Consider the following 23,650-nt stretch of genomic DNA (forward strand, 5'->3'; position numbering starts at 1 on the left):
AAAGATAGAAAGGACACACCTCTTAGAAAATCAAGGGGTGTTGTTCGAGACCATTAAGAGAAATGTCACAGCACAGTGAAAACATCAGTAGAAACATTGCTTAGACAAGTGATATTTAGGTGAACTGGCTTTTTGGTTAGGGTAGGGCTGTGAAGAAAACTGGTAATGTTTATGTGATGATAGGTATCCTGAGTATACAAGGCCATCTATGGAAGAGTTGTCTGGCATTTTTATAAAAAATGTATTTGTACATTTTGTACAAATGATTTGTATATTTGCAGTTTGACTGGCGCGGGGGGCGGTGCTTGAATCTTTCATATCATTTGGAGAAGGTTGGGATATGAGGTGTTGATTTTTCAAAGAGCTTATGGAAATGATATGTTTTACTAAACTGTCAAGGATTTGAATTCTGAAAGGACCGAGTACATACGCAGCCCTAAATTATTTACCATTCACTTTCACAGTGACTGAGTTAGACTGTAAATAGCAAACAATCCGCATTTAAGGTGAGTCCTTAACTCGATTTATTGAAAAAATATTCAGTTGAATAACTGGTTACATTTACTGCATTCTCACGATGTACCAGATACTATTTTAAGCACATTTATAAATACATAAACTCATTTAATTCTCAAATAATGCTGGGCATTAATTACTATTATTATCCTTATTTTACAGATAAGGAAACTGAGACATGAGTTGGTTAAATAACTTGTCTAAAGGAGCACAGCCTGTAGGTGGCAAAATACAGTTTCAAACCCCAGGGCAGTATAGCTTGAAGGTCTGCCTCGTCATTTTGTTTTATTGCTAAACACTAAGCTACTGTCTGAAGGTGAAGATGGAGGCCTAAAATAGAAACACTGGAATAGAAAGAGGTTTAGGTGTTTGAAATGATGAGCGTTCACGGATGTTTTGAGGCAGAATAAGGCAATGTACTTTAAAAAGGAAGCCAGAGACATATTGATTTAGGGAAATGCGATCACTAGTATAGAAGACAGTAAGCTGTTAATATTAGAGAAGCTGCTATAGGCAGAGTTTAAAGTGGAAGGAAAACTTTAATATATCAGTTGTTAAGAACTATAAAGAACCTGAGATTTTACCCTATTTGCAGTCTGTGAGTCTGCCCCGGTTTTATAGATGCTGGCAGAAGCCATGAAACTCCTGGGTCAGGGACCAAGCTCTTAGTCCTCGTAACAATAACCAGAGTTCAGCATTTGCACTGGATTCCTGAGGTACAAATCTCAAAATGACACAAATGAGAAAGCAGATGGAAGTATGTGCGAGGAACCTTGAGTTTAGGAACCCTGACTATTTTACGATGGGAAGTCAGCGTAGCGCTAGAGAGACTCTGTCACTATCTTCAAAGGCTGTTTGTAAACACGTCAGAACAGAATGTCTGAAACAAAGGCTGTCAGCGTCTCTGCTCACAAAATATGTGGAAATGCGAGAAACTCACAGAGAATTGTCTCCCATAATAGAATGGGCTACTTTTGTAATGCATTGATATTGTTATCAGAATTTCCCATAATTAATTCTCAAACATCAACTTTTGTTGCTGGCTTATACTCTCCTAGTTGTATTATACTTTTTAGGCCAGGGCTGAGCAGTTAACTGAGGCAGAAGTCATAAACTGAACGACTATGGATAGTGTCCAGGTTTGTATGTCCACATAACATTTAAAAATACCACTAGATTATACCAACTTTACATAAAAATTGAGATTTTTATCATCCCTTGAAAATCTATACAGGTGATGAAAATGGGCCCACATTCCCAAATGGTTCTAGGCCAGTAGCTTTCCCCTCGAGACCCTTAGACTCAGCAGCTCACCTCAGATCGTCTGTCCAGCCTCATTCATTCCTACCACCTGTCTGCAGTCTGTAGGCCTTTGTAACCTCTGACATCCAGAAACATTGGAACTCCAAAGATAAGCAGTGAATCCTGACTGGAGGAGCCCAGCCAGGCCTCTGGAACCCAAAAGAGGCAGGTCCTGCTGTCTCAGGGTACCAGGTGATGGGTCGGGATTCGTGGTAGGGGGTCTAATCTTAGAATGACCAGGCAGTCTCTCAGAACTCAGCGAGTCCACCAGAAATCCAGCTCTGCAAACTAGACCCACACGGAGAAAACAGTCGCTCCACTCAGAGAACAGTGCCCGTTGTCATTGCTCTCCTTGTGGCACCGATACCCAGCCTGGAGGAGGCCCGTGAGAGAGGACGCAGGCTTCATAGAGGAAGCCAGACACCGGATTTTGGACCTGGGGTCAGGATTTAATTCCAAATCCTACTGGATGGGAGAAAGTGCATTGCTCATGGATAAGAAAGTTTAGGATAATCAGTGTTAAGTTAAACCATGTACTTACCAAGCCTCTTCAGGGCTTTACAGCAAAGGTAGAACAGAAAGACAAGTCTTTTGAAGTCTGGCAGAGGGCTCTGATGCCCGCACACCCTACATTACCTACTGCGTCATCTTGGGCAATTTATGCAAATATTTAGAAAATCTGGTCCGTCCTCTGTGAAGCGGAGTTTCCGTCATCCTGGGGACCTCCAGGGACAGTGGAGGAGGCTGGACGGGGTCGTGTGGGCAGAGACAGCGCGTGCTCGCAATGTGAGGCTCTCGGGGGATGGGTTTGCTCTGCCGTCCTCCCCGTCCCTGGGCTGATTACTACGTCGGCACTCGAGAACTTTAAAATGCTTTGAGTTCCCTCACCCACCATTGTTTTGACTGCCCACGCGAAAGCCCTCAGTTATGGAGGGAAAAAGAGCCTCATTTTCCTGACATTCAGGAATCTTCTCTTGCCTTAGGCTTCTCACTGGGGAGAAGACGATGATCCTCTTAACCAGGATTTCTGTGTTCGATAAAGCAGTGTAAGGGGATGACATCTCTGTCTGCTGTTTCTTAGCGTTTTAAGGTCAAGGAATCATTTTTTACCTGGAGCTGGAGAGGTGAAATGTAGTAAGGGAGTTTAATGGATGTCTTGTAATCTGGAAATAATACTGTAGCCCCAAGATACTATCCACAACCTCAATATAGAGTCAATGACACTCAAGCGACGTTCAGAGCTTCTGTGAATAAACCATCCAAGATCAAGTTAGTGTGGAGAGATGGAGCCTACTCTTCAGATTGTTATTTTCTTCCATTTCTTTTTCAAATATTATACCACTCATGAGCCACTTACGGGGTCACAGTAGCTAGAAGTGAGCTTGCATTTGATCTGTCCAGAACATTTTATGCTTGGTCAAGCTGAGGGCATACAGCTGAAGGCCGCGGAGCCCTTCTCACTTAGAACCAGTCGAAGACAGAATCTGTAATAAGACTGATGCGCTCCACTGGGAATCACTGAAGGATGTAAGATACACGTGACCACGGGAGGGACTTGCACTTTACAAAGCATCAGGACGAGAGGAATTCAGCCCACATTAAATTTCTCTGTAAAGTTTTATGTGGAACGAAGTGGCTAAAATACCAAGGATGGCAAGAAGTTTATTAATTAGCGAGTTACAGGAAATGAGATCAGAGAATTTCTTATAAATACTTCATACATGGTTAGAAAATACAGAAGGAGAAAGCTTGAGTTTTTAAGCTGGAAAATTATCCGGGGCAGTGATACTCCTTTACCCTTAGTGGCCTTAGTCGGTGTGGACATGGCTGCGATTTGTATGATTTAAACAAAGATACGGCATCATCTGGCAGGTGGAAAAATGAATGGCTGACAGATATCTGACCACCATGATATAGTAAGATTTCAGGCCAAAATATGTCTTTTTTTTTCCCATTACATTATAAAAGAAGCTATTATAAAAATGCAATTTTAAGTAAATTAATTATTTTCTGCGTAGGATATAGCAACGTCCTTATAATTGGTGATTTTATTTATTACAAGGCAGATTTTAATAGGTGATTTTATGTATTACAAGGTAGGCTTTTAATATATTCATTGAGTGTCTTGACTTGACTTTTAGCAGATTCCACTAACACAGCTACAAATCCTTGAATGTCATGGGCAAAACAAGTTTCATTTCTTGCTAAGGAGTCACACTAAGTCACAGTGACTAAAAAGTCAAGTGTGGGTAGGGCCATACCACACATTATCAGGAATTGTCAGTAAAACCTTACAGTTTTAAAAAAAATAGCGGTTTGCAAAATCGTGTTTTGAATTAAATTTCTCTGTTAAATACTCTAAATTTTTCGTTTAAAGATAACAGTTAAAATACAAATAACAAGCAGACAAATGCCGATACCAAGGCACCAAATTACTATTTCAGTGAAATTTATAAGCCATTTTTCTGGAAAGACCACCCACTGCCATTCTGAGGAGTTAAATCTTGTTTTTGTGAATTCCTGCCAGGGCATTCTGGGTGGTAAGATGCTGTTTGTTTTTGATGGTGCAAGTGTTCACATTCATTCATGCTTAACATCAGTAGTGCTCAAAAAGAGGAACTTAAAGCCATTTTAAAAGCGATTGGATTATGGAGAACATGCAGTGATACTGTCTCAGGAACTGCAGCGTGAGTATGCCAGGAGGCATTTGTTTCCAAACAGCCTGCTGATTCTTAACCGATTTGCCTCACTTCATTGTACCACAAATTGTTCATCATTTCTCCCAAACATCACGACATTAAAATAGTGAGTTCAGTTGTATGCTGACACGATAAAATCGAAGCAGATCATCATTGGTGATGGAACGCTAAAGAAAAGGTAAATGTCAGACCTCATAAATGGGAAATAATTTCATACTGTCTATGTTAGGAGTTACTGGTCGACTTGAGTAAACCTACGTAATTAATTACACATTATATTCTGTTTCACTTCCCTGTGCATTTTTTCCTTTTTATCCTCAACTACACTTATAAGGTTTCTATTCAGCGAGTTCCCATCGGAGGGAAAGGCAAGCAAAACTGACATGAACGAAAATGGATAAGGACAAAAAGGGACACTATTACTTGTTGAAAGTTAAAAGTTTTTCATAAAATTGACTCCCTACTCCTAGAGGATTAAAAGGTCCCATTTGAGTTACGAATACTGCGCACCACCTACTGCCATGTTTTAAGCGAGTGACAAAAATATTTAATTTGAACCAAAATGCATAAGCTCACACTCTGTGTCAAGTACTGTGACAAGCTCTGAAAATAAAAATTAATACCCTTGACCCCTAGGGACTTATAATCTAGCTGGAAAAAGACATGTAACCAGATAAATGCTCCCCCAAATGTTAGATGGTGGAGTGCCATGGAAAAAATAAAGCCTAGTAAGATGGCTACGTTATGCCAGATACGATTGATGGTTATTTCATGGGGCTGTCACTGTGAGAGAAATTCACACCCTTGGAAATACTGACATGTGGCTTTCATTGTTCATTCAAGATCTGCATGAAAGAAGTGAGAGCAGGAGACACCAGTCGTAAGTCGTAAGCTGGAAACTACTTCATCTCAGTTTATAACATATTAATTTCGTATTTTTTTAAATTTATAAGTCAATGCAAGATCCTCCCCATCCCCACTTCTTTCAGTAATTGTTTTGTGATTAATAGAGGAGGGAGAACCTTGAATGCACACACACACACACGCACCACCTAAAACGCTGTTTCATTGCTGTGTGACAAGGAGCTGGGGCTTTAGAGCAAGGGAGACCAGGGTTGGAATCTCAGTTTGGCCAATGAACAATTTGGGGAAATCACTTAACCTCTCTAAACCTCAGTTTACCATTTGTAACATGGAGGTGATAATTTCTGCCCACGGGATTATAGCAGAGTGAAATGGCTAGCTCAGTTTCGAGCAGAGTCTACTCTGAAAAAAAAAAAAAAGTCTGTTTCAGATAAATAATCATATACTTTCAAAAAAAGTTAAGTATACATTTGAAATCCAAGGAAGTCATATTTTGTGCTCAGAGGGAAAAAAAAGTATCAAATTGAAGATCTGTGAAAATGTCACAAAGGTTTAGGGAGTCAAATATTAAGGGTAATTTGGTTGATGTTTAAATTAAAAACATAAAGGTATTTTGATTCTAGAGACTTTTCCTCATCATCCCTCTCTCTGTGCATGTACCAGTCTAAATATACATGTTTATACTACAAAGAAATTGCCTAACAATGCATTTCTGAGAATGTATCCTCATCTTTAAGTGGCACATGACAGCAAAGCCTGGATGACAGCACATCTGTTTACAACATGGTTTACTGAATATTTTAAGCCCACTGTTGAGACTTACTGCTAAGATAAAAAAAGATTTCTTTCGAAATATTACTGCTTGTTGACAGTGCACCTGGTCACCCAAGAGCTCTGATGGAGCTGGACAGTGCGATGCATGTTGTTTCCTGTCTGCTAATGCAGCATCCATTTCGCAGGCCACGGATCAAGAAGTAATTTCAACTTTTTTTTTGGCGGTGGGGATGGAGGGGCGGCAAGGCAACCCTTGGTTGACCTCACAGATCGCAAGGACCTTGTCAGTTTACAATCCCTTTTTTTAATTTTTTACGCCTACAGTCTCCCATCCACGTATTAATCAGGCCTGACCCCACTTAGCTTCCGAGATCAGACATAATTTCAACTTCTAAGTCTTATTTAAGAAATACATTTTGTAAGGCTATATATAGCTCCCAGAGACAGTGATGATACCACTGATGCGCCTGGGCAAAGTAAATCGAAAACCTTCTGCAAAGTGTTCATTCTAGATCAACACACTGGGTACCATTCTAGATGCCATTAAGAACATTCATGATTCATGGGAAGAGGTCAAAATAGCAACATTAACAGGAGTTTGGAAGAAGTTGATTCCAACTGTTATGGATAACTTGGAGGGATTTGAGACTTCAGTGGAGGAAGTAACTGCAGATGTGCTGGACAGAGCAAGAGAGCTAGGATTAGAAGTGGAGCCTGGAGCTGTGACTGAATAGCAGCGACCTCGTGATAAAACTTCAACGAATGAGCAGTCGCTTCTCAAGGATGAGCAAAGAAAGTGGATTCTTGATATGGCATCTACTCCTGGTGAAGATGCTATGGAGATTGTTGAAATGACAACAAAGGATTTAAAATATTACATAACCTTAGTTAATAAAGCAACAACATTTTTGCCATTGTACTGAAAAAGATTGGGACAGAAATGTACTTTATTAAATAAATATGTCTGTGAGGTATGAATTCATGTTGATACTTCCAAACCAATTATAATAGTATAGCATTCCTATTTAAATTCTTGGTTCTGTAATTGAAACTTTCTTTTATACTGAAAATCTTTACTTCTAACAACATATACAATTATTTCCTGTACTGACAACTGGACACAGATCACAGATGAAATAGAGGGTGTCCCAAAATTCTTAGTGTAGTTTTAAATTATTATAACTTAAAACTGCTATAAGACCTTTGGGATAGCCTGTACAAAAATGTTGCAAACAATAAAACCACTGAATTAATTTTAGAAATTCTATGTAATTCCTTTTGTTTTTAGATTACATTGATTACACCAAAGATTTGGAGTGAAGTTACTTTTTTTAGAGTCTGTAGAGTCTCTTATCATGCCTTACTCTGTGTAACACTAATAATGAATCTTTGGAGAATAGTTGGTTCTATTATTTCAGTTCACCTTTAATTTGAGACCATTGCTGAACATTCTAATGTCCTAAATAGCTTCTACTTTTAGCTACTAATTTTCTCTTGTTGAAGATGGTCAATTACTACAAGGCAGGAAGGTCCAACTTTAAATAGAGATGTGGAAAAACACTTGGAAATTATGTAACATGGTTTAATTTCACCACCATCTGGTTCATCCACAATGTTTTAATACGTATCTATACATATAAGATTCATATATATGATTTTGCCTGAATAAAACAGTTGTTTCATATCATTATTATTAAATTTCTAGTAATTTGAAATTACTATATTTTTATTCATTAATACCATTTTTAACTATATCAAATCCTGATGTGTTCTACAAAATTTATAATTTTATTTTTTTGATCCACAAATATATCTTCTATTAAAATCATACATTGATTTATATATATAATATAAAAATCTAAATGATTCTCCCAATTTTCTTTTCCCAGTGTACATCAGAGTCTCCTGTTTTTCACAGGAATATGAGAAAATATTTTGAGTTTTATATAATTTCTACAATTTTGTATGAATAGCAAAGAACAATACAGGTTACTGTATTAAAGCACTTGAGATTTTGCCTAAAATTCTTTTGACTGACTTATGGGTTGAAAACCACAATATACTTTGTAACAATATAAATTTAAGCATTTCAATGCTAATTAAGAATGTTATGCAAGGTACTATGTTATATAAGCATAATATATAAACTAGAATACACTTAAATTTTAAAAAGGTAATTGGAAAATGTGTCAGCTATGATACCTGTGGACCATACCTCAAAATTTTCATGAAAAATTTATAATATTGAATTTCTAGATTATTTGGATTTTCTAGAAGCACTTATAAAATACAGTGGCATTTGCATTTATTACACATTTCAATTACATTTTAGTGAATTCTCATATTTTACATCATGTTTACATAAAGCTTTAACTTTACGCTGTTATAGTGCAGATATCTAAACTTTTACATGGAATCAAATGACGTTCCCCACATTCCCAGAATTACGTTCAGCAATAACTGTACCAATTACTACAAAATAAAACAGTTTTCTTAAAGTAAACCAATAAATCACCCAGTTTCATTACAAAAGAATTTTTCCTATTGCAAATTAAAAGGCATCTAATACAAATTCTTTGATTTTGACTATATGTGCGTGTGGGCAGGGGTGGGGGGGGGAACTCCACAACAAGATTTAAAACTCAAGATTTATCTGATAGGAGGGAGAGAGGTATTCATCCTACTTCTGTCTTTTACAATCTGGACTTTGGCAGATTAGACCCCTAGCTTTAGACTCAAGCCACTTTTTAATCCCTTTTCCTGTGACTTTAACCTAAAGTTAAATTCTTCTTTTGGAGCTTAAAACTGCTAAGGGGAAAACAGACTTACGGTTTGAAAATTTAACTCAGGACTACGTTGAAGGGGCCTGTGTCTGTTGTCCCCACAGCTTCCTTGGATTCCCAGGCACCGCTGCTCAGGTGCCGTGGGTCCAGCTAAGAACCCGCAGAATTATACCTGTGCTAGACACTAAACACAGCGGCCCCACCATCCACGTGCAACTGCTCTGACTGACGGTTTCTGTAAACCTACAGAGACTGTGACTCTTGGTGAGGGCAGCGGAACAGCTGCGAGAGCAGCTTAGAGAAATCCATGTTGGGTGCGCGCCATGAAGAGCCCCTTCTCTGAATGTCGCCCAAGATGAGTTCACGAGAGTAGCCACTCGTGGACCTACTTCCTGCCACGCTCAGTCAGCATCCTGGTGTTGGAAATGTGTTGAACTTGAGAGCAGTATCAAGAGCAGAGGAGGAGGAGGAGATGGAAAGGATTCTAGTGACTTAAAATCTCATAGCATTCTGTCTGAAGAAGAATCAGAAAAAAGTAAATTTGTTTGACTGTCTACCTCATCAACCTTTTATCAAGAGCAGTTCCTCGAAATGTTGAAGACATTGTGACAAACACCGAGAGGCAGTTAAGTGTCAAATGTCTTCCCTGATCTTGGTGGGTTTACAGATGTCAGTGTCGCTGTTCGGTTGTTCGTTCATGGGGTCGGTGCCAGGTTTGACTGAAGGATTAGCCTCTGTGAATAGTCTGCTTGGAACGACAGATACATTGTGAGAAGTGTTTGACTCTATCATGTTATTGAACCACTAGTGTCAGTGATGAATTTCACTCACTCGTCGTGGACTTAGCCGTCCTCAATTCCGTGAATTTTTGTGAGAAATAGAACCTGAATATTCTGACTTGCCCTCCCACACTGCAGTTTGATGGCTTATCAGTGATAAAGTTTTCTTGTAATTTTTTGAGCTAAGGGCTGAGATTGAAATTTTTGTGAAGAGAAGAATCACCTTAAACCACTATTATTGAACACCGAATGGCATTGGAAATGAGCTTTTGCTTCAGACTTCATAATATTTCCTAATGAATTCAACATAAAATTATAAGGCAAGACAATACTTATATGAAAACCTTATACTGGGTAAACTTATTCCGATGACTAATATAGTTTCAGTCTCATCATGTCAAGCTGCTCTATATGCTTGTAAATTAATATTACCATCTGATAATATCTATCTGTGTGAAAAGATGTAAGATCTCATTGCGAGTCATATTGACAGATGAACGTTTGCTGTCAATTTTGGCAAAAAGGAAACCTAATTTTGAGAAATGACATCCTCCCCCCGAAATTCATTCTCATTAATAGACCTGTATTATAAAAGATTGTGATCGATTATTATATTTTGAATTTAATTACCAAAAACATATGGAAGAATTAATTCTCATAATTTTTATTTACAAACACAGATATTTACCCTGTCCATGACTGCCCCAAAAATCAATATACTGCATTCAAACACACTATTTAAATTCATACTCATCAAATTTCGTGGTTATTACCATATATATTTTAATTGTTTGTTTGAAGGCACCTTTCCAAATAGATAATCCTTGAAACCCTGAGATTGCTATAGTTTTTAAAAAATAAAACAGCCTTATAATTAATTTGTGTAATATAGGTATTAGTTCCTCTAAAGTATGAGGGTGGTTTTTAAAAAATTTTATTAGTTTCAAGTATACAGTACATTGGTTAGACATTTATATAGTTTATAAAACGATCCCCCTAATTGCTCCTTCTCTCCTCTGGCTGTCCACCCAGCCATTACATTACTGCTGACTGCATTCCCTGTGCCGTGCTCCCCACTCCCGTGACCATCTATCAACTACAAATTTGTACTTTAACCCTTCACCCCATTCTCCCAGCCCCCTAATTCCCCCTCCCCTCTGTCCATCACCAAATTGTTCTCTATATTTGTGAGTCTGTTTTTGATTAGTTTGTTCTTTTTGTTCTTAGATTCTGCATATGTATGAAATCATGTGGTATTTATCTTTCTCTGTCTGACATTTCACTCAGCATAGTAACCTCTAGGTCCTTCTGTGTCATTGCAAATGGTAAGATTTCATTTTTTTTTTAATGGCCGAGTAATATTCCATTGTATATATGAACCATAGCTTCTTTATCCACTCGTTCATTGATGGGCTTTTAGGTTGCTTCCATATCTTGGCTATCGTGAATTGAGCTGCCATGAATATTAGGGTGCGTAGATCTTTCCGAATTATTGTTTTGGTTTTCTTTGGATAAATATCCAGAAGTGTAATTGCTGGGTCAAAAGGTAGATCCATTTTTAATTTTTTTGAGGATCCTCCAGACTGTTTCCCATAGCGGCTGCACCAATTCTCAATCTCACCAACAGTGCAGAAGGGTTCCCTTTTCTCCACATCCTCGCCAACACTTGTTCTTTGATTTATTGATAGCCAATCTGAGGGTGGTTTTTTTACTCTAAAGGGCATTTCAAAATTTTCTGAATAGAGGTCTTCTCAAAGTTTTCTCTTGCTACCCGTTTGAAGCCCTGAATGCGTGTCTGTGACTTCTGGGAACTGGTGAAGGAGGTGACTGAAGAGTTTTGTTTTTCTTTTTAAAGCCTTCTCTTCCTACAGATATTGCGATTCCGTCTTTCTGAGATGGAAGTTCGATATTCCAGGACATCTTGGTACTGAATTAAACCAAGGAAATCAAATAAATTAAGGATAAATAAAGAGGAGGGCCGGAATACTCTCCTGACTCTAGAACTGAGAAAAGCACCTAGAAACTTTGACGAGGGACAAAAATAGTAGATCCCTGTTTTTTGTTTTGTCTTCTTGAGTTTCTCTTTTCTCTTTTCTTTTTTTTTTTTCTTGTTCGTCTTCGGTAATAGAAATAACACAGGTAATAATCAAAACCGCGCATAGGCTCAATTTATGATTCACACCCGAACAACAAAGTTCTGATCTGAACACTGCTCAGTATGAATCATAGCCTACCATTCTCTGGAAGTGAAAGAAAATGAGGAAGAAAACATGAAAATCAGAACTCGTCCATGTCCTACAGGCTGCCTCTGCTATTCTCAGGGTCTGCATTGCTCAGATTTTACTGGGTTTTTACCACATTCGATGTAGAAAAAAAAAGACCGTGGACTCAGTAGCTTGCAATATGATATATGTCATTTGGTGAAGATCTGCAGGCAGGAAGAACCGAGGTGAGGTACTCACCCAGCTTCTGGTGTGACGATCTTGAGAAAACAACAGGGTGTATGTCTAAATATCCTAGTCTCAGACCAGGGTAATGGCAGTAGAGATGGTGAGAAATTGTCAGGTTTAGAAATCTTTTGAAGAGAGAGCCAACGGGATTTGTCCATAGACTAAAATGTTATATTTGAGATATAAAGAGATGAATCACAGATAATTTCAAGGTATTTGCAACTGTGGAGTTCCGTCTGGTGAGGCAGAGAAGCCTGAGAGGCCTTGTTGAGGATGATGCAGCATCAGGAGTGTTTGCACATGTTAAATCTGTGAAGCCCTTTGGACATATGCGGTCAGACTCTCTCCCTCAGCAACAGAACTGACAGTCAATAGAGAGGTTGTGTTCCCTTTTAGCAATGGTATGAAAGAAATTAAAGAGTTTTGTCATGTCTTTCCAGAACAGGCTTTGCGATTATTGACTAATCAACTGCATTTATCAGAAACCTTCTCATGTCTCATAACCCTTCACCTCTCCCCCAGCACACTTGACTCAAGATCTATCATAATCTGCTGGACTCGAGTTCCTTTTTAAAATTGTTTACCATCCCTTCGCTCTCATTAAAATAACTCTGTGAGATCAGTACAAGTCTGTCTTGGTTTACTTACGTATCCTCTATACCTTAAATCATTCGTGACCTACATGAGGTAATCATTAGATACTTGGATGAATGAAGTGTTGGAAGAATGTTAACTGGAATGGCTCCTTCTTCCTCTTTCTCTGTCTCTCTCTCTCTGTTTGCATCTCCATCTCTATCTCCAGACTTGACTTTCTCTCCGCCCCACCCACTCTCTATCAATCTCTATTTTTAATTCCAGATTCTCCTTTCTGTTGGGCTGTTCCATGTGGTGGGACAGATGGCCCTGGCACCTGGCTGTTCCATGTTTATGATATTTTTAGGGTTTAGGCCTTTTCTCTCCCAGAGTTCATATGATAATCTTTAAAAAGATGCTGCTAACCTCTCTCCAAGTAATGTGCTACCAGAGGTCAGACACTGCACAGGAGCGATGAGATCTCCAGTTAACCTTAGGTCATGGTCTAACTCCTTTGTTACAGGAACAGACACCCCTTACTCTAGTGAGGTGCTCTGTCGCTCCTTTTGAATACTTACTCTCCTCTATTCTTTTCTTTCCTTCGGGGACCCACCTTGGATCAATGTTACAGCTTCTCAGTCTATTTTCCATGTCATCGTATGTCTCTTTGACATTTTTCAGTTTTCTCATTTTTCTTAGCTTAGTTCTCTTTTAATTTCTGATCTTACTTTCAAGTAACCAAATTATCTCTTTATGCCCAATTTAGATGAAATATTTTTACGTTCTTAAATCACTTTCCCCTTTAATACATGTTTTCAAATATCTTTTCTTCTTTCTTTGAGATTATTAAATACGGGTTTTTTTGTTTGTTTTTTAGACTGCTACTCTTAACATTTTATTTCAGTTGGTTGGTGATGTTTCGTGATATATATTATTTCATATACTTTAAAGTTTTGTAGACTCATCCGGAAGGAGAATCCTTACCTCCCTCTCTCCTCTCCGTATCCCTGTCTGTCTGCTGGCTTTTCAGTTTCCTTCACCCATCCCTCTCTGAAGTGCCTAGTATAATACTTGTCTGGTATAACACTAGGTATTATATTGGAGTCTCAGGGCTCCTAACCATCAGATGGCTTGGTTGGCTTTCTTATTGTTGGCTGTTTCTGCTTCTTTGAGCCATTCCTAGGTCACAGACCTATGGGATTTTGTTCATTTCCAGCCTTGGTTCACCAGTGGGGCATCTCGTTCAGCCTCATCTCACACAGTGAGCTTGGTTTCAAGAATAGGGTACTTTGCATCCCTTTTCAGCCTTCTGCCTCTTTCTGGTGCTGGGAGCTCAATAGGCTAAGGTAATTTTAGCCTCCTGTTAGCCTGTCTATTTTGTTTACATTTTAGTCCACGATAATGTTTTATCTTGTATTGAGCATGGTTCTATCTTTTCAAATATGTTTTAAAATGTATTTTATCTCGTGTGTGTGTGTGTGCGTGCGCACATGCAGGCAGCAGATTTTTATATGAATTTATTCTATCATCTTGACTTGAAGTTATCTCATTGAATAAATACATCCTTCCATACACACAGACATTCCAAAAAATAGATGAATGAGGTCATCAGATAAAGATGTAGAGAATTAAAACCAAGGTTTTCTAGAAGGAAATAGTTATAGGGATAGGAGAGAAATAACTCAGAGTATTTTCAATATAACCACTTAAAGTAATTATAATTACTTTCCTATTACATTGTTAAGAAAAAGATTCTTTAGCTGTGGTAGTTATTTACCTTCATGTTATAAGAACCAGAAGGTTCAATGGAATTTACTTTAGCTAATGGGGATTAAAGATAAGGTTGATGTTTAGGGAAAAATAACAGAATAATTCAGTCTCGCTGACATCTGGAGTATCATTCACGACCATTTAGGGTACGCCAGCTTCTTTAGTAGTCCAGCAACAGTGCTGGGACCCAACAGAAAGCCACGATCCTCTCCTGGCTCCTGAAAATCTGCTTTTATCTCAGCATCCTCTGTCCACAAATACTCACTTTCGGCTTTTTGCAGTCTGCTTACTCTTGCATTTTTAATGCCTCGTGGCAACTGTTTATTGTCTTTTCCTCGCATTTCCTTATTTCTGCTGTTACAGACTGAATGTTCGCGTCCCCACAAATTCATATATTGAAGCCGCACCTCTCCAGGGTGATGCTGTTTGGAGGCGGGGCGCGTGGGAGGTAATTAGGTTTAGATGAGGCCCTCGTGAGGGAATCAGTGCCCTAACAAGAAGAGAGAGAAAGAAGAGCGCTCCGTCTCCATCCTGCATGGTGAAGAGGCCGTGTGAGGCCGTCTGTAAGTTAGGACGGGGACCCTCACCAAGAATCCAATCTTGGACTTCTCAGCCTCCAGAATGTAAGAAATAAATGTGTGTGGCCGAATCAGCCAGCCTATGCTATTTTGGTATATCAGCCTGAGCTAAGACATCTGCCTTTATAGTAATGTCTTTAACTAAGTCTTAACTACAGATTTCCAGAGAGGCAAGCTGATGGAGTCCACCCGTTAGCATCAGTATTTTGTCTGAACTTGGAGAGCAAAGTTCTTGTTCTATACCTTCTCGATAGCAGTGCCTCAACACTCAGCAGTCCCTGCTGTAATAGTCCTGAACCAGAAGATCAGGGCCACTTTGTAAAAAGTGCGGGTGCTCAAGGTTCCAGTAGCCTTATGAGCACTTTGTCCAGAGCAGACACTTAGAGTTTTAAATTCTAGAGTTTTTAGACTCTTTTTGTTTCTGTCCAACTGAAATAAGTTTTGCATTACTGTTTATCAGTAGTCAGCCATTCATTTGTAACGAATCAAATGCCCCTTCTTCCCAAAGCTTGATACGTGTGCCCTGGTACATCCTTAGAGAAAGCACTGGGGAATTCACAGCATGGCATGTCCTGCTGCATCCATGAGGGGACATGCTGGTGTCAGAGTAGCTGCTGCCATGAAAGATTCATATTTTGATACAATTCACCATGCCCATTAACCATATAAGTATTACGTGATGGGGTGCAGTTCACATTTTAAGTCATGCAATGTTAGCATTAGAAACTTTCTGATGTCGATTTGAGAAGATCCCATATGCTTTTTACAATGGAGCGAATACGTGGAATTTAGATTTATAAAAACATCATCCTATAAAATGATGCTCAAAGAACAAGGCATAGTTACTTCTCTACTGCCTTAGATTCAGCCAGGAAAACGTGGGTTCCATTTAGTGATGTCAAAAGCTTAGGAGAAAAATCTACTGCAGAGACCAAATTCACATAGTATAAAGAATAGTCCACTCCTTCAAGTGAGTTAATATAGAGAAACTTACGGTATATCTTAGCAGGTCAATTTTGACGTAAAATACAGATGGAAATTAGGAAGACAACTTTAAATTGCATTTATACAGGTGAGTGTGCTCAATTATCTGGATATTTTAGGGAAGTACCTATTATCGGGGAGAGGGAGGATGGTCCTTTAGATCCAGTCATCCCATTTATCACCTTCCCTGGAAGGAATTCAGGAGATAATCACTTGATTCTCCAGCTTTTGCAGAAGAAGGCAGAAAAGAATGCCGCGTTCCTTCCCCCCCAGCTCCCTCACCTGTAGCTGCGGCTTCCTCTGCTGTTGCAGAAAGGTAGTCGGGTGACACCTGTTACGCCCAAGGCCTCCTTCCTACTTTGCCAGAAACACTGAATCCTCCCGGTGTTTCCTGCCTTCTTCGTTTGAACCATTCTTTCCTTGCTCTTGACCAGCAATCACATTGGACTTCTGGCTGTTCTAACAGGTCAAGTGCATTCCCGTCTTGCTCTTTTTTGGTGCTTGGTTATTTCCCATGATGGATGTGGTTGCCGGGGTGGGGTGGGCCAGAAGTTGTAAATAGGCACAACACAGAGGATGTTAATGCAAAACAGATACTCTATATGATACAATAATGGTGGATATATGTCATTATTCATTTGTCCAAACACATAGGATATACATCACCAAGATGAACCCCAATGTGAACAGTGGCCTTTAGGAAATTATGATTTGTCAATGCTGGTTCATTGTTTCTAATAAATGTATCACTCTTGTGGAGAATGTTGATAATGAGGGAGAATACACATCTGTGGGGGCAGGAATTATATGAGAAATCTCTAGATTTTCCCCTAAATTTTCCTGTGAACCTTAAGCTGTTCTAAAAAGATAAAGCTTTAATAAAATATTAAAAAATAAAAAAATAAACTACTGTCCATCTAGTAGTTATGGGATGAGTTCTATAGCACTGTAATTTAAGACTTATTTGTTGAAAGGTTTATTTTTGCATGTAGGAAGAATGATTCTAAACCACAAAACTTATAGTAATAGTTATCACAGGATATAAAAAGCCTTTCAGAGTCAAAATATGATTAATTTTCTTCACAAATAAATAAAATAAAAGGATATCCCTCTATTTGTTTAAAGCCTTGTTGGCGTATTTAGGTATATCTATAACAACAAACCCAAAAGCTTATGTGGCCTTTTGGTCCATCACAATATGTATATTCCTTAATTTTTACAAAACAATTTTATGCCTTAAAAGTGAAAACAACTTCATGGAGATATTTTTTTACCTTCTTTTAAAAAAACGAATCAAACCAAAGCTGCCCAAACTAGATTATCTTCTTTTCTCATCTCTAAACCCTCAATTTCAGTTGTAGGAAATGACTCATTAAACGGCAGATTAACATCAACAGTTCAGCTGTTATCTCAGTGGTTATAGATATTTTCCCCTCCTCTTTACCAGATTTTCCTGCTAAGTCCAGCAGCAGCTGTTGTTGTTACAACTTAGTTAACTTCAGTCACTAGTTTTTTAAAGTGCACCTTGTACTAACTCAAGAGAAAATAAGACCCCATTTAGGCTACAGTCTTTGGCTGGGTGTGATCAATACTTCAGTGACTATGATTCAAAAACTGACCTCATAGTTTTCTGGATCCATTTTAACTCATTTTTATTGTGAATGAAAAACATTTTACACCAATATTTTAATTAGTTATCCTAACAGGTGAATATGTCCTCATTTAAGCCGAATTTGTAGTCACTAAAGACTAAAAGGAAGACTGTCCAGATTAAGTGTTTCTGCTTAGTAAGAAGGAACCTGAATTCTGTGTCACAACTGATCAGCACACTTGGAAGGAGACCTCATAAAGATGTGGGATTGAATCACATACTGACAGGTTTAATTCCGCGAAGTAAAACCAAAAGAGAAGAATGAAATGTCTTTCTGGAACATTTCACAGTGCCAAGAAGAAATGCTAGGTGGAGGTTATCTAGTAATCTAGAAAAAATTGAGAGCTCAGAAACTCTAGAAAATAACAACATAGATATTAAAGAGATATTAAGGAAAACCTTTTTAGATTTTAAAAGTATAAATTTAAAGTGCGTTTTTTAATATGTCAATACATACTATAGTCTTAAAGGTGCATTAAAAAAAAAAGATTAAACCTCCATTAAAAATTGCCTTTGGGTCTAAATACCAAGTTGTCCAACACACAGGAGAAATATAAAATTTTCCTCAGCTCAATAGTTCAAGAAAATAAGAAGATTGAGGGAGTTTATACTGGAAGAGCATAAACAGAGCTGTGCATATTTAAAGGGCAATCCCATGGAAGAAAAAATATACTTATTTTTGTTGCTTCAAAAAGCAGTGCTGGCATTAAACTAAAGGACACACAGGCTGTACTTCAGCTGAAGAAAGGATAGTGGGACAACTGGGCTGGAAAGGTCCGACTCCCAGCAAGTGTGAGTGCTCTGTTCCTTGAAATATCCAAGCAGATGCTAGGTAACTATCTGGTGAAGCATCTGCGGAGTACGAGGTCCGGTAAGACGAGCTGGTAGGCATATCCCCTGCCACCGTGGGAGTAAATCTCCATTGGTTGTAAGCCGCCCAGCCGGTGGCATTTGGTTATAGTGGCCGGGATGGACTAAGACGGTTTTCTCTTTTTCTGAGCTGTGGTTTAAACTGAACTGAGTTTGGATTCATACTTCTGTCACTTGCTGAGCCAGTTCCTCCAGCCCAACCCGTTAAGCTCCTTAATGCTTCAGTGAGGTGTCTTAGTGTTCCAAGGCAGAGATGCAAACAGCCGTACTTCAGGGTGAATTATCATCTCAGGGCACTGTCACTTTAGGACTCCTTTTTCCATCTTTAGGATGAGTTTCTGATTTCCCAAAGAATCGAGAAAGATGCTTTTCTTTGTTGAGAACAAGGAATATGGGCTCAATAACCCGCCTACATCTGTTGATTCAGCAGTCATGCCTTCCAGATACAGGGCTGGAGCCGACTGCTTTGTCCCCACGCAGGAGGATGGAGCCTCTCTACGGAGAGCCAGCTGCTCTGCTCCCTGCTCAGCCACTCTCACTTGTCTTGTTGTGTCTTCACAATTTCCTGACTAGGTTCGGTCATCCGACTATGTTAGGTGACTTGGCACTACGACTTCTTATGTCACTCGAAAAAAATTGTGACAAATCAATTGTACAATTTAGCTATCTGGTTTTCTCCCTCTTTTTAGAGTGGGCTCCATGTAGAAATTAGACCGAGTCTCTTGTGCTCTCTTTTAGCCTCTGTATTTAGCATAACGTGATGATGCACATATTATGCGCTCGATAATATTTTGATTAGCTAAGTAGATAATTGCACCAGCACTTTCTGAAGCTGAATTTCTGTGTAGAGTCACAGCTCACGCCACCTCTGAAATCATGACAGTGAGTTCACGGGATGATAGAAGGGAACATGACAGAAGGATTGGTGTAATCCAGAGTTTTTCAAACTCAATTTTATTTTTGGGATCCACGCATTTTCTAAGAACTAAAACTTTTGATATTTTCATTTGAAAGATGAATTAAAAACTGTGAGCATATTCTGGATCCCGTTGATGACCATCTGATCACTGAGAACCGTCACTCGATTCCACCGCCTGTGTGTTTACACTAGAACGGGTGCCTTTTACTTTCACGTCATGGGACAGAGAAGACAGCTGTTAGAGCGAAGTAGAGGCCAGTGAAAGTGTTGGTTCACTTTAAGAACTAAGTTTCTCAGTAGTTCAGATGGGGAGCAGTTGTGGGACATTGGCGGACATGTGTAAGAGCGTAGGCATGCCGGGCCCGGAGAGCTAATTCTCACCGTCGCATTCCATTAGCTAGTTCTCACCGTCACATTCCATTACCAGTTTAGTCTCAGCCACACCTGCATTTCTAATTGTTAAATTATTGCCGAAAATGAAAACTTTTATTTTACAATTTTGATTTTATTCAGTTTGTAATTTGAAAATTTTTATAATTGAGTAAGAGTTGTCGAAGGAGTGTAATAGACGAGTGCATTCGGTAACCAGAATCGCTGTGCTAGAGGCAGTTTAAGTCTGTCAGCAAGCAGTCGTTGAATTAAATCGATTTGCTCCAAAGTATCATTTTGGAAATTAAAAAAAAGTTAAGTTTCAGAGCATAGAGGTACTCACAGTCTTTTTGGGCTAAAGAAATTTTGTAATAGCTTCATGAAATTCTTTTCCAAATCTTTAAAATTTGTTTTTGCAAATTAAGAGCAAACCATTACATTTCCATTGGGTTTTTAAGAAGAAAAAAAGATTATGCAGCTGTACTTGGAAAGATAGCCCTAGAGATCCCACATGTTACAGACTTACTGTAGCCAAGTGCCAGCGAGGCGGGATGAAATCCGAGCGTGGCTACGGAGAGTTAACACTGATTTTGGACGCAAGGAAGCTTTTCAGTACAGTCAGATTGAATAGAAATAACAAGATTTACAGTTAAATTTGACAATGGCAAGAACTCTGGACTCTCGGGCCCCTGGATTATAGCCTCACTTACTTGACTGTTGTCAAATGATTTTACATAAGTCATGTGGAATGTTGTTCGGGGAACTCAGATTTTGCTTGAAAGGGTATTTATAAGATTTAGACAAAAGTATGGCTTAGAACTGATTTGTGAATATCTGTCTTGCTCACTGTTAGAGTTTTAGAGATGGAACCAGTAGTCAGGCTCCTCTAGATGGTGAGAACCTTAAAACTGATTCCCATGAAGAGAAGCAAAGACCCCATTGAGACTAAGCAGGGGCGTTGATCTGTTTCTCTGTTTCTCAAACGCTCGGAGAAAGGTCAACATGAAGAAGCCATAACTCAATTTTGCTTTGCCTCTCTTGATGCCAAACAGAGAACCAAGCAAAGAACTGTGATATATACAAGTTTAAAACATGGATAGAAATCAGAATGACAGCTATGATCTGTCTGGAAAGAGGTCTCTGTTTCAAAGAGACAAACGTATATCCCGACAGCTTTCAAATATTTGTTATAGTGAAAAATCAAAATCTAATTATATGTAGTCTTTCCATCAATTACGAGGAAAGAATAAGTGGTAGTTTGACAATAATAAAAAGATGTTACATTTATTATTTTTGATACCTGGCTTGGGGGAAATTTTTCACATTCAAATTATGAAAATGATCGCAAGAGTTAGAAGTCAGCAAACCCACTTGCACCTGCACAAGCCAGCATCCGCCTGACTGTGTCCACAGCCTGTGTAATTCCAGATGGTAAGGGAGACAGCGGCACTGTGCTTCCCTTCAGAACTGTTTTAAGGATCAGCCGATGTTTTTTAATTGACTTTCAAAATGAAAAACCTATAAAAACAGTAAGCATTATGTGTAACATGCAGAAGGAGGTGAGTCTGCTTATTTTTCTTTCTGTTTCTTTCATCTCCTTTATTTTATTGATTCCTCTTCCTTTCTCTTCCACCATCTGAATGAGGTCCCGTGTGACCAACCTAACATCGTTTATTTTAAAATGTTCAGTGAACTTATAAAAATACAGAGTATGATGGGTCTGTCTTCCAAGACTCAGCGTGTGTCACTCTTGGCCTGGGATATGTCTGCTTCATGGCAAAAATAAAACAGGAGATCTCTGGTCCATAAGAGAAAGAAAGTTGGAGAAAATCTGAGCACCTTCTATATAAGATAGCTCCCCATCTCAGAAAGAAATCTTTAACAGGCGTAACGTAGGATTTAGGAGCAGGTTTAGGTAGATACTGGGATCTCAAAAAAAAATTGAGTTGTAAGAAATAGTCATACATTTTGTTGAAGACTGTATTGCTTTGAATAAGAGACAAGCCATTTAGATCCATCCATTCTCCTTTCTCTAAAGTCATGAATTCTCATTACATTTCGGAAATTTGTCTAAGTTTAGACTTGAACATGTTTAACTGATTCTGACCAATTGCCTAAATTTAGTCTGACTTATGTGTGATTTCTGAGAATGATTTTAAAATTAGCATAACATCTAATCTTTAATATTCTATAACCAATAGTAATCAGAATCCTGCTAATAACGTGTAAATCAAGTTTGTTTTTTTAAAGGCTCATCTAATACTGTTTACCTTACTAGAATAATTTTAGGAAAAGGGTGTTTGTAAAAAAATAATTTTAGAAAAAGTCTGTTTGTAAAAAAAATTTAACTTTGTATGATAAAAGGAAAAAGTGTCATTGTTGAATTTAGTAAGTGATAAGAATTTAGAATAATTACTGTTTTATTACAAATATTTATTTTTATATTCTATTAATATACAGTAGATAAAATGAATACAATCATTTACACAAATTATTATGCAAATTTCAAAAAAACAATACTATTTTAGTAAATCTCAAAAATTAGAAATCTGTGCCAATTGTTTTATCATTATAACGCTTAGAAACTAAGATGCCATGTAAGCAACATAATAAACACTTTGCTGGAAGAAAATCATCTGTGATAACGGACATTGTGAGAGAATCCATGAATGAATACAGTGTATGTTTAATGGATGAACCTATTGTTATGCGATTACCAGAGCTCTTCTTCATTATCTCTTCCATCAGAGTTCACACAGAGACGTAAAGAGTTCAGATTAAATGCAAGAGCCTGTGAAATATTCTAAGTGTAATGGTCAGGGAAAAAGGTGGAAGGGAGAGGTGAGCACATGGCGAATCAGAGCCGGAGCTGACATTTCCTGAGCATCTGAGACTCAAAAATCACGTCTGCAAAGTGCTAAACCCGATGATGAATTCAGTTACAATTCCCAGTGAATGAATGGAGCCTAACTGATTGATTTAGTGGCCTAATGTGTAATATTGAAACAAATACGTACGTTAAGGCATAGACTTGGGTATTGCTTTAAAAAGCATGTTCACAGTATCTCTCGCTCCACAGCATTTTGAAGCTAAGTTTGTGCAGAAGCACCAGCTGTGCGTGCCAAACACTACATTCGGTATTTAGAAATGTCTCCAATTCCCACAACGACTCTCCCAAGTGGATGTTTTTTAGCTTTATTTTGCAAATGAAAGTGGAGTTCAAGGAGACTAGAGACACTGATTAAGGTCAACAGGCTGAGAAGTGGCACAGGTAGAATTTGAACGGTGCTCAATCTGACTTGAAAGCCGGATTCTTGCTATGATACAGTGTTGCCTCCTAGTTTTAAAGCTGTCAAATTGCTCGTCCTATTTGGAAATTAGACACATTTTTAAAATTTATTATACTGCCTAATCCATTTTTGGGATAAAAGACTGGTGGGGTGGAGTCAGGCATGTTATTTATAAGAAATAGAAAACCTATTTGCCAAGCTATAAAAGTTTAAATGAAGCAAACAGATAAATTTTTGCCTGTATTATTGGGGTGAAATAATTATCTTGTTTTTATAGATTATTAGTTTTATAATTTAGATACTAAGAAATTTGGAACTGATGTAGTAATAAATAACTTCAAACTGAGAAGTCAGTTAAATATCCTTTTTTTCTAGCTCTGTTTTAAGATAAAATTATTTGGTTGTTATTGTAGAATAAAAACAAACTTTTTATAGAATTTTATAGATATCTTGATTCTAGTTATTACTGTGTTTCATGT

At 38.2% G+C, this 23,650-nt stretch overlaps 1 protein-coding gene across 1 annotated transcript in view; it reads left to right on the forward strand.

The window, feature by feature from the left end:
• CUNH8orf34 (chromosome unknown C8orf34 homolog) overlaps nucleotides 1-23,650 on the forward strand; it is a 273,032-nt gene that overhangs the window by 165,259 nt on the left and 84,123 nt on the right.

This window comes from Pteropus alecto, unplaced genomic scaffold (assembly GCF_000325575.1).
Source record: "Pteropus alecto unplaced genomic scaffold, ASM32557v1 scaffold87, whole genome shotgun sequence".
Lineage (NCBI taxonomy): Eukaryota > Metazoa > Chordata > Mammalia > Chiroptera > Pteropodidae > Pteropus > Pteropus alecto.